We start from the raw sequence: 14,821 nt of genomic DNA, 5'->3' as shown, positions 1-14,821 counted from the left end.
CATGTATTATATATGAGTGGTTTCTGGCAGTTAATTTATTGTGATGATTAGTAACACGTGCAAATCAGTTAGCTACATAAACATCCCTTTAAAAAAGCACATATGAGAATTGCTTGAATTTATAAAAACATGAATCAACATTTGATTCAAATCAGAATACAGATCAAGGGAAAATAAACATCAAATTTTTGTTAGGAGGATATAGGTAGGAAGAAATAATGCAAGAAATCTCTCTCTCTCTCTGTTCAAGAGGATAGTGTGAAACCTTTGACTCAGGTCACAAACAGACTGCCCTGTAACCACCTACCCAATTTCCTGGAACCGTTTTCCTCTATAAATAAGAGCTCGCCCCACTGACCCTATTATGGGGAAAGGAAAAGAGAATAGCCAAGTATATTTATTCCGGGCAGCTAGGCTACAGACTTCCAGAAAACATGCCCAACAAATGTCTTCCCCCACAGAATTCAGCCCTAGCAGCTCTGCTGTCCTGGCTTTCTGGACTTCTCTCTCTCTCTCTCTCTCTCTCTCTCTCTCTCTCTCTCCCTCTCCCTCTCCCTCTCCCTCTCCTTCTCTCTCTCTCTCTCTCTCTCTCTCTCTCTCTCTCTCCCTCCCTCCCTCTCCTTCTCTCTCTCTCTCTCTCCCTCTCCCTCTCCTTCTCTCTCTCTCTCTCTCCCTCTCCTTCTCTCTCTCTCTCTCCCTCTCCTTCTCTCCCTCCCTCTCTCCCCAACCCTCTCTCTCTTTCTCCCTGTCCTTTTCTTTCTTTCTTTCCCCGGAAACCTCCATGAGTGTGTCTGCGTCCACACATAAGTATGTCTTGTATTGCATTTATTTGACAATGATTCCTTATCCATCATTGTTACAAAGAAACTCTGAGGATAAGTATTGTCAACAGTGGTTCGCATACAGATTCCCGAGTTTCTATATCTGTGTGTTCACAAACTGACAAGCTAAAGAATGAAAGAGAGAAAGAGAGAGGGCAGAGGAGGGTGAGACAAAGGGCAGGGAGTAAAATTAGAGAATTAACCCAAATCACGGTCAACGTGTGTGCAACTGATGTATTGCACTATGTTCTCTGTGTCTGGTATGTCCTTTTAAAACTACCTAAGATCTAAATTCCTGTTGTGTGAGCACAGATTACACACTGGTGAAACCCTAAATAGAAAATACATTTCTTTTTTTTTTTTTTTTCAAAATATGAAGTTTATTGTCAAATTGGTTTCCATACAACACCCAGTGCTCATCCCAAAAGGTGCCCTCCTCAATACCCATCACCCACCCTGCCCTCCCTCCCACCCCCCATCAACCCTCAGTTTGTTCTCAGTTTTTAACAGTCTCTAATGCTTTGGCTCTCTCCCACTCTAACCTCTTTTAGAAAATACATTTCAATGGAAATTTCTGTTTAATACAGCTAGTTTTAAGTTCCAGTAGGAGGCCAACTTATTTCAATAACTATTTGCTGCCACACAGGTGCTGTGCAATGACAGACTTTAAACCATGTTCTTGAATATACTGTATTTACGATCACTTCTGCGCTTATAAAACTCAAATTCTTTTCAACACACAAAACATCAGTTTAAAAATGGAATAAATTATGTATAACTTTTAAGTAAGATGTTAGTGGAATAGAATGTGCTTCTTGCTGTGATCACAGAAGATACTTTGTTCTGATTTAAAAGTTATTTTCCCGATGGCTGCATATTGGTGAGGTTGGCAACGCGAGCTGTGGTGTCAGGGTGATCTGAGGTTAGAGTTTGCCCCACAGTGTGCAGCAAGTTTCCTAACTTGCGCTGCACTGCACATTCCCCGTAGCACGTTGGGTTGTGGTAAGAATTACCATTACCTAACTTAGCATCATTTAACTGAGCATTTACGATAGATTTGCAGCGTTTTGTCCTTACACAAGTTTTTAGGTCATGCTTTTACCACCCCTGTCTTGCAATGTAAGAATTGAAACTCAAAAAGATTCTGTGACTTTTCTGAGGGCACGGAGGTAACGAGTGTGGACTTGGGATTGAGACGCACAGAGTCTCAGCAGGGAGCGGAGTTTCCCCTTACCCGCTGTGATAAACTCCATCAGATCATGCTTGTGTGCGTGCACAGTGCTTGGTGTTAAGGGCTCAGTAGATGTGAGCTTCAGTTTTCAAGCCTTTTGTCCACCATTTCATGTGTCTGTTATTACTAATGATAAATTCTCTTTCAATTTTTCTGTTAATTCATCCAGTAAATGTGTCTTGTGTGCCCACTGTGTGCTAAGCATTGCTCTTGAATCAGCAAACACAAAGGAAACAAAGCAGCGAAATCTCCGTGCAGGTGGAGCTCATGTGACGCTCCCACGTGTGTGGGGAGATACACAAAAATAAGGCAAGGTGGATACACTGTGTGGTAGTGATGAAACACAGGAAAGGAAGTGCAAGGAATATACGTAACCGGAAAAATGATACAGGAAAGTGGAATAGTGCCAGGGTACGTAATTTCGCGTGAACTGTGGAATGCTTGTAACCATTGGCGTGAGCTGTTACATGCCTTTGTATCTTCATTCAGGATAGGAGTAGTAATGTTTACTCTGATGATTCTGACAAATTATGTGAGAATCTATTTTTTAGATAAGAGCATGCTTTAAAAATCATATGCTGCTGCTAAAAATATTCAGTGCCTCAACACTTCGTAACACCTGCATGTGAATTATGTATGTTTTTGAAAACGCATATGACTTACCAAATGTTGATTAACCATTGCATCTGGTGTATAACTGGGAGTAAAATTAGGGAAGAGGAACTCTAGGAAAACCAGATACTTTAGGAAAAGCTGCACATGGCGGACAGAGAACGAACAGTGTTTGAGTGGCAGCTAATATCCTGCATTGCGTGTGCGTTCAGCAGGTAAGGTATAACTTAACTAGTAACGTAATGTAACGTAATGTACACCCATGGCTGATTCTCATGACATTCCTGTACCGAATCAGACCTGTGGGTTTCATGGCTTTGTGCATTTTGTCTCCAGTTTTATCAGTGTAACTCAGAAAGTATCCCCCTGGTATTGCCGGTGAAGGGGCAGTCCAGTTTCTCTCAACTCGTGCCCTGACCTCTGCAGATAATTCCTTTTAGAGGCAGCATCAGATTGCGTTTTCTCCACAATTCCATGTTAGAGAAGTGGGCCTGAGTACTTCCATGGGGGACGTGAGAAGTAACATTGGAAAGTCTTCCAGAGGGAACTGTGGCTCCAGCCAGCAACACTGTTGCGTCCACATCCCTCCTCTTTCCTGCCCCTTGATGTTGGCCTCTGTAACGGCAGGCACCGTGGCGAGCATGAGGGGTGGGGCTGAGTGAGGAGCTGGTTCCGAGGGCACCTGTCCCTTCCGACAGTCCCTGGGCATTGAAGGACAGGTCAGGGTCAGGGTCAGGGGCGTGGGTGAGCATGCACAAACCTTGGGGCCGAATCAAGGAAGGACGGCACACAGAGAAAGCAGAAAGCAAAACATTGGGAATTTACAGGAACGGAAAGACTGGGGCAGAGCAGGGGTCAGGAATCTCAGATTTGTGGCAGGGGGATGCTGGCCGGAAGTTGAGGTCACAACCACCACAGACTGACATTGAAAAGGGACGCTTCAGTTGAGAGACCTGTCCACCGAGGCCTGCAGGTTGCGTACCCGCTTCCTGCCTGGGAGAGGAGCAGATGGTCTGAAGCCCCAGCTTCCATGGCTGTAGCGCGCCTGCTGAACGTTCATCTAGAACATCCATCTGGCACCGGGTCCCGACTCCCTTCTTATGGCTTCCACGTCACTGCTGGATGAAAGTAGGAGAAATGAATGAATAGAGGGTAGCTGTAATTTTCCTTCTCCAACTTGGAAGGGAAAACAGTGCTGTGAAAATGTCTTCTCCGGGGCGCCCAGGTGGCTCAGTCGGTTAAGCGTCCGACTTTGGCTCAGGTCATGATCTTATGGTTTGTGAGTTCAAGCCCCGCATCAGGCTCTGTGCTGACACCTCAGAGCCTGGAGCCTGCTTCAGATTCTCTGTCTCCCTCTCTGTCCGTGCCCCTCCCCAACTTGCTCTCTGTCTCTGTTTCTCAAAAAGAAATAAACACTTGAAAAAAATTAAAGAAATAACTTCCCTCTGTGCTGTTGTGTCTTCCTCCTCTGACCATCCAACAGCTGCTCACTGCTGATGCTCAGTAAACTGAGCTAAGGAAGAGAGTGTGAGCACATCCGAGAAGGGAGTGAAGTACGTTTCTCGTGTGAAAGTTCAACATGCCATGTTTCATTGAGATTTTGCACCTACTCTTCCGATTTCTATGGAGTCAGCCCCGCATGAGCTGAGTGTTTCACGTGTCAAAAAGCAGACTCATTATTATCTTTTGTTCATCTGTCCCTCCCCTGTTACCTCTCCACCCCCTTTGTTAATCGCTAGAGCCTCCAAGGGTTCTGCTTGAGGCAGCATTATCTTAGATGATTTCCAGCATCACATAAAACAGTGCTGAGTCCTGTCATTTCCACCTTCTCGGGAACTTTCATGTGTGTCTTCACTTGTGCAATTCACTTGTTTTCACGGGCTCTCGTTGAGACTTTTTCGCATCTTTTCCTTGGAATAGGGCATGTGGCTCCCAAGAGCTCTCCTTTCTAGTATCTTTCACTTCCTAATCCTCTTCTGTAAGTGGACTTCCTGAATAGCAGATCAATTATGCAATTCCCTCCTGAGACCAATACCCCAGTACCTCCTAATGCCTACAGGTTAAAATCAAAACTTATTAATATGGTTCCAGCCAAGCACCCAGGATTCCCCAAACACATTGTGCTTCGCTGTGTACAAGGTGCATCTTCTGCATTGAATTCTCATCTACTTTTTGCCTAATGACCTGCTACTTATCATTCAAGACCTTAAGCATAACTAATCTCTTTGATTGTTCCATCTTAAATAAAGTTGGTTACTTCCTTCAGTGAGTTGTCACTGTATTTTTATTTAATTTCTAATTTGGAATCACCATGCTCTGCTACACTTACTTGTTTATGTATGTCTCCCCTTGTAGATTATATATAAATGACTTGAGAGCAGATACCATGACTAAATGGTAAACATTGTTTAGCATCCTTTATATAGAGCTTGGCATATAGTAGTAGTGATTATGTAAGGAACACTGAAAGGCATAACTCTCAATTTCTCTGATTGCATTATTAAAGAAAATTTATATCCCCCAACATATATTATCTTTTTTAGTCTAATGTGTGTTCTACCAACCATACGATGAATAATTTTCTGCTTGTTTCAATCGAATAAAAACATTCCTTCTCATATTCAAATATCGGAACTAATTTCTTCATAACATGTATATGTGTGTGTGTGTGTGTGTGAGGTGTGTGTTTGTAGTATGTGTATGGTCAAAGAAAAGTGTTTTCATTTCCTGTAGAAAAAAAAGGACCAGTACTTCTAGAAACTTTCAAGGTCATCAAAAACAGAAATCTGAAAAACCATCAGAACCAAGAGGAGCCTAAGGAAACAAAACAACTACATGCAGTGTGGTGTTTTGGAATGAATCCTGGAATGGAGAAGAGCTTTGGGTAAAAACCAAGAAAATAGGAGCAAACTGTGGACTTTGTCTAATAACATCACATCAGCGCTGGTTCATTAGCTGAAGCAGATACACCACCCCAATGCAAGATGTTACTTAGGAGAACCTGTAGGATATGTAGGGACTCCTTGTAGTAGTTTTACAACTTTTCTTTAAATATAAAACTTCTAAAAATCAAGTCTATCAGTTATTTAGGAATAGAGGTGAAATAGTTTCTGAGACAAAAAAATAAATGATAGAATGGTCAGCAAACTTGCATACTGGACTTGTTAAAAGGGAGGTCTTCGGGCAGAAGGAATATGGTACCAGATACTTGGAGCTTCCAAAGATGGTTAAAAGCTTATAAAAGACATCTTCCCTATCTCTAGTCACTCTAAATGACGTGTTATTGTTCAAAGTGTAAATAGTAACAAAATAATGTAGTATTTTAACGTATAAAAATAAATGATGTGGCAACACAAGAAAAACAGTGGGAGATGGAAATAGGAAATGTTGCCTATATTGTGAATAAGGCAGTAATTTCTTTAAAAAGTTGAATAGTGATAAACCAGTGATGTGTACTGTAAACCCTAATACAACAACTAAAAAAGAAAAATGAGGCTGTGGTCTAACTACTAAGCCAGTATTGGAAATAAAAGGGAACCATTAAGTAAAAATCAAGTCAAAACTAGGGAGAAACCAAAACGTGAAAGCACAGAGGGCGCCCAGAGGAAGCAGAAAGTGGCTCGAAAAAGTGGTTGAGTGTACTTTCAAACATATCAACGAGGTTTAAAACATTTCAGTTACGAAGTAAGGATTGTGAAATTGGAGGAGAGAACTAGGAGACTGCTTCACATGGACCGCAAGAACCCAGATTTTCAATACGCAGACACAGAGAAGCGAAGCACCAGAGGATGGAGACACGCAGGCACACGGCCAGCGGAAAGGCGGCGGGAGCGGCTGGGTGTGTGTCAGGTGGAAGACACTCCAGAACAAGGAGCAGGACTCCCACTTGCAGACAAGGGGCGCCAGTAGGAACCGGACCGACCCTGCTTCCTGAAACAACCAAGCACAAACACACAGTACACACCTGAAAATGCAGGGCCTTGACCTCCAAGTGGCTGGAAGACAGGGAGGGGATCTCCCCATCCTTGAGAGAGGTCCAGGTATGGGCGCGGGGGGCGGAGTGTCTGTAAGTGTCCTGCCTCAGCAGTGACCAACAGCCGTCCCCGGAAAAGACCCGTTGGGCGGCCAGATTCTCGCCCTGACTCAAGTGAGGGTAGCCAGGCTCCGCCGAGCCCCCTTTTGACGAGGCCTCAACCTTGACCTCTAAAAGCTTGCGGGAAACACTGAGCATAGTTTCTAACAGCCTCAAGGATGAAGTGCCTGCCTGGGAAAACTCAAGGCTACTAAAACAGTTGCCTGTTGTTCCCATCAACACCTGAAGATTGGGCGCGTCTCCCAGTCTCCGTGGGACGTACGAGCCTAACTTCAGTAAGCGCCACTTAGCAAACCCAGATGGTATTCATGTGGGCCAACCTGTCCTTCTTGCTTTTTGTAACTTTTCACTTCCCTGTAATTTTTCTGCTGAAGCCTTTCCCCTCATTCTCCTTTTCAAACGTCCAGCCACCTCTGCACGTCCAAGTTGAGGTCAGCTCATTCGGGACACGTTTCCTACGGCCACAGTACAGGACGCCACTGATTGAAATGTGCCCTTTTGCTTTAAGTTGTGCTGGCCTTCTTTATCTTTGACCCTGGCCCAGCCCGATATTGAGCAGAGGGCTGGAGGCGGGAAGGAGTGGAGGGAGCCTGGCTGCAAGCGTGGGTCGGGTGCACCTGATACCAGGTCGGAGAAGGTTGGAGAAGGCTGGAGCTTGGTGAGCTGCAGAAGCTGAACTCTTGCTAGCTCTTCGACTTTAACGGAATAAACTCTGGAGCCATTTGGTGCTTTTAAGTAGATGAGCAACATCATTTGACTGAATTTTAAAAGGACAACTGTTAACTTTTGTGACTGATGTGGAGACAGAACGTAGCAGGTAGGGAATGGACACGGAAGTGGAGTGACATCACGGGAATCCTGGGGGAACTTGATGCTGTTCCAGAGCAGGTGTGTAGAAGCAGATGAGGTAACAGTGGTTCGGATGTTAGAGGCGGTGTTATAGGCCCATAGTGCTCACAGATTGGATGTGAAGTTTGAGAGAAGTGCTGGGGCCAAGGGTGTTTCCAAGGTATTCATCTGAACAGAGAAAAGGGTCAGGTTGTCCCTCGCTGAGAGTGGAGAAACCCTTGGGAGGGCTTCTTGGAGGGGGGTGGTGGGACGCTTGGTGCGGACGTCAGTTTGAGGGTTCTGTTAGACGTGAAAGGGGGTGTGTTACATACAAAGGTGGTGTGCAAGTCTGGCGTTCGGGAGTGGAGTTAAGCCTTTGAGAGTCATCAGCACGTATGCGTGTGTGTGTGTATGCATAGTGTGTAAAGCTATAAGAATCAGTAAAATTAAGACAGTGGATATAGGAAGAGAGCAAAGAGAGCGTCTCCGAACTGATACCCGCATCATCTGAAAATCGAGTAGTCAGAGAGGTCAAGGAGACTCAGCCAGAGGTTGGCAGAAAAGTCAGGAGGATCGTGAAGAAAGCATTTTCACCACAGAGGGTGTTCCCAGCTGTGTCATTCGCTGCCGCTAGGTTTTGACAGTTGACCAGTGCACTTGGCAAAGTGGAGGTTCTTGTTCATACAGACAGGAGCGTTTTTAGGGGAGTGTAGGGCAGGGACCCTGATGTAAGGGGGTTAATGAGAAAAAGGGAGGAAAGAAGGTGTGCAGTAAACGTGATGATTTATCCCATCTATAAAAGAAATAAAGCACTTCACACAGAGGCTCACCTATCATAAATGATCTATTCGCTATAGTGATTGTATTATTGTCAATCAAAATAAAATTTATTTTACTACATTATGAGCTTATCCAGTCCATGGACTGCTGACATGTTTTAATACTCTCTGCCTTTTATAGGACCTTGCATTTAATGGATGATCAATTAGGCACTATCAAATGAATAATTAAACAAATATTCGACAGCTTAAATCATTGTGTGAGTTCTGGGTAAGGTACAACTAAAACTTACCAGTTGCTGGAAGAAATTTCCCCATGCATGTGGAGAGGGAGCCTCTATCTGTGTTCACATACATAATATGAGGGAATTAAGCCCTTTGTGAGATCATTGATGTATACTCTGCTGGCAGAGTTAGTTTGGGTCATATTGGCTGTCCAAAATAGTCATATTTTAGCCTAAAGAACTGTTAACTTTTAGATTAAATTATGCTAGAGCTAAGATAATGGAGTTGGCCAGTTGTGTTTTTATTATGTAAGTTATTGTTTGTAGTAGTAAAAATTGGCTGTACTAGGCATTTTCTCAGTGTTAATAATCAAAGTTTAAATGGGAGTAATTTTAAAATGTCTTTGACATATCAGCTCCAAATCCCCCTGTGTTAATTCCGTGTTTTTAAAATTAATGACATGCAAGTTTTGCAAACTCATTGGAGATAATTGAATCCTGTTTGCATGGATACCAAATCAGGGCATCCTTCACTATTTTTTGACAAACTACTGACACTGATCAACAGGAAACAGCAGACAATTAAACAGAAAATAAAATGCCTGTTTTCTTAGGCACAGTGCGTGCTCTGAAAACCAAAGCACTTAATTTGGGGAATAATAATGAACTTTCAACATGTTGGGTGTTGGTTTTACTCTCAGCTAAATTTTAAATCCCTTCGAGTATATTAATATTGAACACTGGGAATCTAAATGAAAATATTTTGCTTATTATTTATATTCACTGGTGCTGGTGAAAGTGAAAGCCCTTTTGCCAAAGAGAGTCCCCTTTCTAATATTGTTGAAAAATCTCATGGACAGAGAATCTCTGTTTTAACCTGTTTACCAAATCCACCTTGTAGACACAGTGACGTGAAGACTTCTCTTTAGAGAATACGTTTGCCTGAATTAGTCATAACGTGTTAGAAACTGTGCATTTTGTTTGGCACACACACCACTCCACAGCCCAGAGGACCAATATGCCCAAGGAATAGTTGGGTTCTTCTGTCTAGAGGGAAATAAAAGGACACATTTCAAACGAAGCCCTGAAGTTGGGGCGAGGAGCACACAGATGGACGGGATGACCAAGCTGGACTTCTCCCATCTTGCCGAGTGGTCCAGACTATCCCCAGAGAAGCACCCCTTTTCTGTGTGTTGTTGACTTGGCCGTCCACACTGGAGATCAGAAGTCAAGGGGCTGACAGTTCGTATGGACGCAGTCTGGTGGACTCCTAGTCGTTCCTCAAGAGCCAGGTCCAGTAGCCCCTATGGAATCTCCTTGTTCTGCGTGTCTCTGACCCTCTCCTTGGACCCACCACACAGCAAGGGGTGCGTCTTTCTCATCAGCCCATCCCCAGTCATCTGCACTTAGTGATTGCTCTGTTAATACTGAATGTAAAAACGTCCCACTGAAAGACTGACAAGAATAGGGACTGTGTTCTGTTCTCCACAGCTGTATCCCCAGCTCCTGGTATCGTCCTGTACTTACCAGGTGCTAAAATAATACCTATTACATGGATACACTGATGAGAATTATGCAGTGCATTATATCAGCGCTGGTTCCTGCCCAACTGGGTTGTTTTTCCGAAGGTCTGGCCGCTTGGTCCCTCCTACATCTGTCTGGTCCATCTCCGGGTCAGTGACTCTGATCTTGTATCCCCATTTCCTTCTTAATACATCTGCCTGCACACTCGGCTAGTGCTCTAGAGTGAAGGGGTTTAAAATTGAATTTGTAGGACGCCTGGGTGGCTCAGTAGATTAAGCATCCGACTTCGGCTCAGGTCATGATCTCGCGGTTCATGGGTTCGAGCCCCGCGTAGGGCTCTGTGCTGACAGCTCAGAGCCTGGAGCCTGCTTCTGATTCTGCGTCTCCCTCTCTCTCTCTGCCTCTCCCCTGCTTGTGCTGTGTCTCTCTCTCTCTCTCTCTTTCTCAAAAAAAAAAAAAAACATTAAATAAATAATAAAATAGAATTTCTAGCTACTTGTTTTAAATTTCTTTTCTGATAAACAGACCTCGGTTTACTGGATTGTCTGTAATTTCCAGAGTTCGTCCGCATCATCCTCTTCCTTGCTGCACTTCCCATGCTCTTCCCGGTGAGGCCCTTGACCTCAGCCCACACTCTCGCTTCTGACTCTGACCTTTCTTCTCGGAAGTGCATAGTAGAGTCCTCGCGGTCTTTTATCCTGGACTTCTGGGTAGATTTCTGTCTGCTTAAGTCCGTACCACTGTGTGTGCCCTGTGTACCCTGCTCTCTCTGCTTCAGGTTCCTCCGCCGTCTTCACCCCACTCCATCTGTTCTACATGGTTTTTAAATCTACCAGATGCTTCTATTTCCCATCTCTTTCCTGCTTAAAATCAGTCTTGCAAAATTTTTTACTAAAGAGAAGTTCACCTCCTTAGGGCACGCAAAGTTAACAGTATCTAGACCGGACCTATTTTTACAGTCTTTCTCCTCCCCTTGCTTTGTTTTATAATTATATTCCAGCCAAACTAAACTGAGCCCCTCTGCTCAAACATTCTCTGTAGTTGGCAAATATTTGCTTTGTGTCTGAAATAACACTTTCATTCCTTTCTGTTTAAACCCTACTTACTCCACTAAGATTCATCTCAAATGCTACTCCCTAAGAGCATGTCCGGACTGGAACTCGGATCCAGGACTGCTCACACTCAGCGGGTCCCAGCCCGCTGTCACCCCTGGTCCGTATGAGGCCCTCCTTCTGTTTCACCCAGCTACATAGGCCCTTGCAACCCACCCGTTGATCCTGTTCCTGCGCAGCCTTTCAAGAGCAACCCTTGGAAGGGGGTTAATCTATAGCCGTTGATTCATGTGTGTGCCAGTCGGGCCACCGGTATGTAAGTGGTGTTGGGCTGCAGGGCACGTCATGCCTTTTCCTGTCGTTCGGTGCCGCGGTTGTGGGAGTCCTGCCCGCCTCTCCGTGTGGACGTCTCGACTGTGGCTTGTAACTGCTACCTCGTTTTCTGCCAGCCCACTCACTCCACCTCAGCCCAAGTGACCTTTAAAAACACACATTTGATCGTGTCATTCAGTCGCTTAGCATCCTTCAGCGATGTTTCATGTCATTTAGGATAAATACCACAATCTTGACACGTCCATGCGGCTTTCCAGGCTGTGGGCTGCAGGCAGCTCTTCAGTTCCCACCCTTACCCTTCTTCCTGTGGGTCCTTGTGCTGCAGCCACATCAACCTCGTGCTCCTTAAACCCGCTTCATTCTCCGTTTGGCTCTGTCTTCGTCGGGCTGCCAGATTAGCTTGCACTTCCTCAGGGAAGCCTTTGAGGCCTTGCAACCTCAGCTGGGTTCCAGAGTCTTAAATATTCTCTCCCATCATCTTCTTACACTCTGCATGGTCTGTATATGTATTTATCTCTGGGTTCAGTTCTTCACTGTAGGTCTGACCCACCCTGACATCAGCTCCATGAAGGCTCAACCCTTCCCTAGTCTGTCTTGTTTCTGGCCAATGGGCAGCCTACAGTAAAGCAAGTGCTAGATGAACAGATGACCTAAGAAAAGCGTCTTACCCAAGGTCAGACACCTAATGAGAAGTCAGGCTCAGGACAAGGAAGTGTAGAGCCTTTTCCCTTCGTGAGTGTGATGGGTCTTTGAATGTAGTGCTGTGGTGTCTTCTGTCCATTTCCACCTCAGTGCCTTGTGGACTACAGGTGCTCACTACCACAGAAATTCACGGAAGTAGCAAGAAATGAGACTGTTGATTATGTGGCCTTACCTTTGCACTGAATGGCTACTTAACTCTTCCATGAAATCTGCAAATCTTAGAAATCAGTGGCAAAAAAGGGCCATTGCCATTTTCTTACATTCATATGCAGACAGTAACTACATTTTCCATTTTTTACCAGGTTGAAGCTGTTTTTATTTTATTTATTTATTTATTTATTTATTTATTTATTTATTTATTTATTTATTTATTTATTTATTTATTTTACAGTCATAAGGTCAGAGCTACATTCTGAAAGTGTTGCCAGGAGATTCTGACTCAGAAAATGTCTGCTAAAATGTATGGAAGCTGAGTTGCAGACCACAGCCGAATAGAGAGAGAATCAATTTATGAATGTTCGCTTTATGCTCATTTTAATAAAGGAAAAAGACTAATGACCTCTGCTTAAAAGAGGATGGATGGATTCAACTTTCTAAGGATATTTCCTTCACTTCAGGAGAACTAGAATAATAAACTGTCATTCTCCCCAATTTGGTTTCTGCCTGAGCACCTCTTATCAATGGGCCTGTCACAATGCTGAAATTGGGAGCTCTTGCTATGTTGTTTTATAAAGCTAATTATCTTGACTCCTGCAGTATCAGCAAAAAAAAAAAAAAAAAAAAAAAAATTTAAAAAGTGTCCCAAATAGACTTTTTCCCCGCTTACTTAAATTCCTAGCAGTATGAGTGACATTGCCATGTTTTCACCAAGTGGTGTATTTATATTACTTACTGAATCCAGACCTTGAAAACCAAGAATGATATTTTTTCCTGTTGTCTTCGAAAAGTTAAATTATTTGGAAGGTCATACTATTTTAACTTGGGGCGGTGTGGATAGGTAGGTGAACAGACAATGTTGCCCCTGTTTAGTGTGACCGGAGAAGACACGGGGAGAAGAGTTCCTGGTCCCACTAGCCTGTGTCAGCGTCTGACGGTCTGTTATCTGGGACTCACTCCTTTGGTTTAAGGTATTATGTTCACGGGATTCTCGTATTGATAAAATTGTATCCAGTCTTCAGCTTTTACCTGTTCATTAAGTGTTTCATCTTCACACACCCATTAGCCAGATGAGGTGTTAATACCCAATAACAGAAAAGGAAAGCTGAAACTCAGCAAGGCTCGTTGATTTGCCCAAGGACTCGGAGCAAACATTCAGGCCTTCTGACTGGAGTATTTCGTCAGTATCACCAAGTGGTAATGAGTATTTACTGCACGTGCTTTGGGGCTTTTACGAGTCAGTTTTCATAAATGTAAACCTTTTTTCCTTTCCAGTAGACTCTCGTTGGACAACCTTTTACTTGTTTTAGAAGTGGCCGTCCCGCCAGGAGCTGCTTTGTCCAACAAGTTTTATCTGTCTGGTGCTGTCTGCACCTGTCAAGGCTCCCACCGTCAAGTCCTCAAGCTCTTGACAGGCCACCTGGTGGGATTCAGGAAGGCAAACAGGATGAGGATGAAATTCTTGAAGGAAAAAGAGGATGCTAGGCGGTTGCCTCTGGCCTCAGGTGGTTTAAAGAGGAGTCCAGGGGTCATATTGCATTTACGGACGTGAAGCAGGTCCTCGAAAAGGTGACAGAGGACTGAAGCCAGCGTGAGGGTGAGAAGTGGCAGTTGCAGTAGTCACAATTGTCTATTCACAAGTGACAGTTCTCTAGTATGGCAGCTTAAGCAAAAACAGGAAGTTCATCGCCCCCATCACTAGATGGAAGAAGAGAAGAGGGAGTGTGGGTGGAGGGTGGCTTCAGGGACGACTGTAGTCAGGGATCTGAACATCGGGATGCCCTCCACTTCTCATTTCTACTCTCCTCTGTACAATTTCTTCTTTCTCTGCTACTTTCCTGGCTGGGGTAGAGATATTTAGGAGATAAATCTGATGAACCACTTTGGGTCATATGCCATCTTCTTTGCCAATCCACGTGGATGGTCGCAAGTTTTGTGACAGCCCAGGTTGGGTCATGTGCCCACAGCTGCAGCCAGGGAGGAAGGCTGGATTGCCGGAAGAAGTGGAAATGGTGCATTTATTGCCTTTCAGACCAGGGATAGATCATGGGGAGCTCGTATGCCTTGCCTAAAAATTCACAGTTTATCCTATATGCAGAGCTTATCCATTGCAGGACTTAAAGCAGGGAACATGTAAGTTTTGAGGTCAAAAAATAATTCTGGTAATGATGTAAAGGATGAAATGGATTCCCTCCCCCCCCCCCCAGGTTGATTGAGGCATAATTTTTCCAGCTTTATTAGTATATAATTGACCTGTAACATCACGTTAAGTCTAAGGTATACAGCATGATGATTTAGCGCGCGTATACATTGTGGAGTGATTATCTAAACAAGGTTAGTTAACACATCCATCACTTCATGTAGTTACTTCCGTGTGTGTGTGTGTGTGTGTGTGTGTGTGTGTATAGTAGAAGTGGGGGTACAGAGTAGGGTCATGCTTTAGAATTGGTATCGAGATAGAATCTA

Source organism: Panthera onca, chromosome D1, assembly GCF_046562875.1.
Source record: "Panthera onca isolate mPanOnc1 chromosome D1, mPanOnc1 haplotype 2, whole genome shotgun sequence".
NCBI lineage: Eukaryota > Metazoa > Chordata > Mammalia > Carnivora > Felidae > Panthera > Panthera onca.
This window is presented reverse-complemented; position numbering follows the sequence as displayed.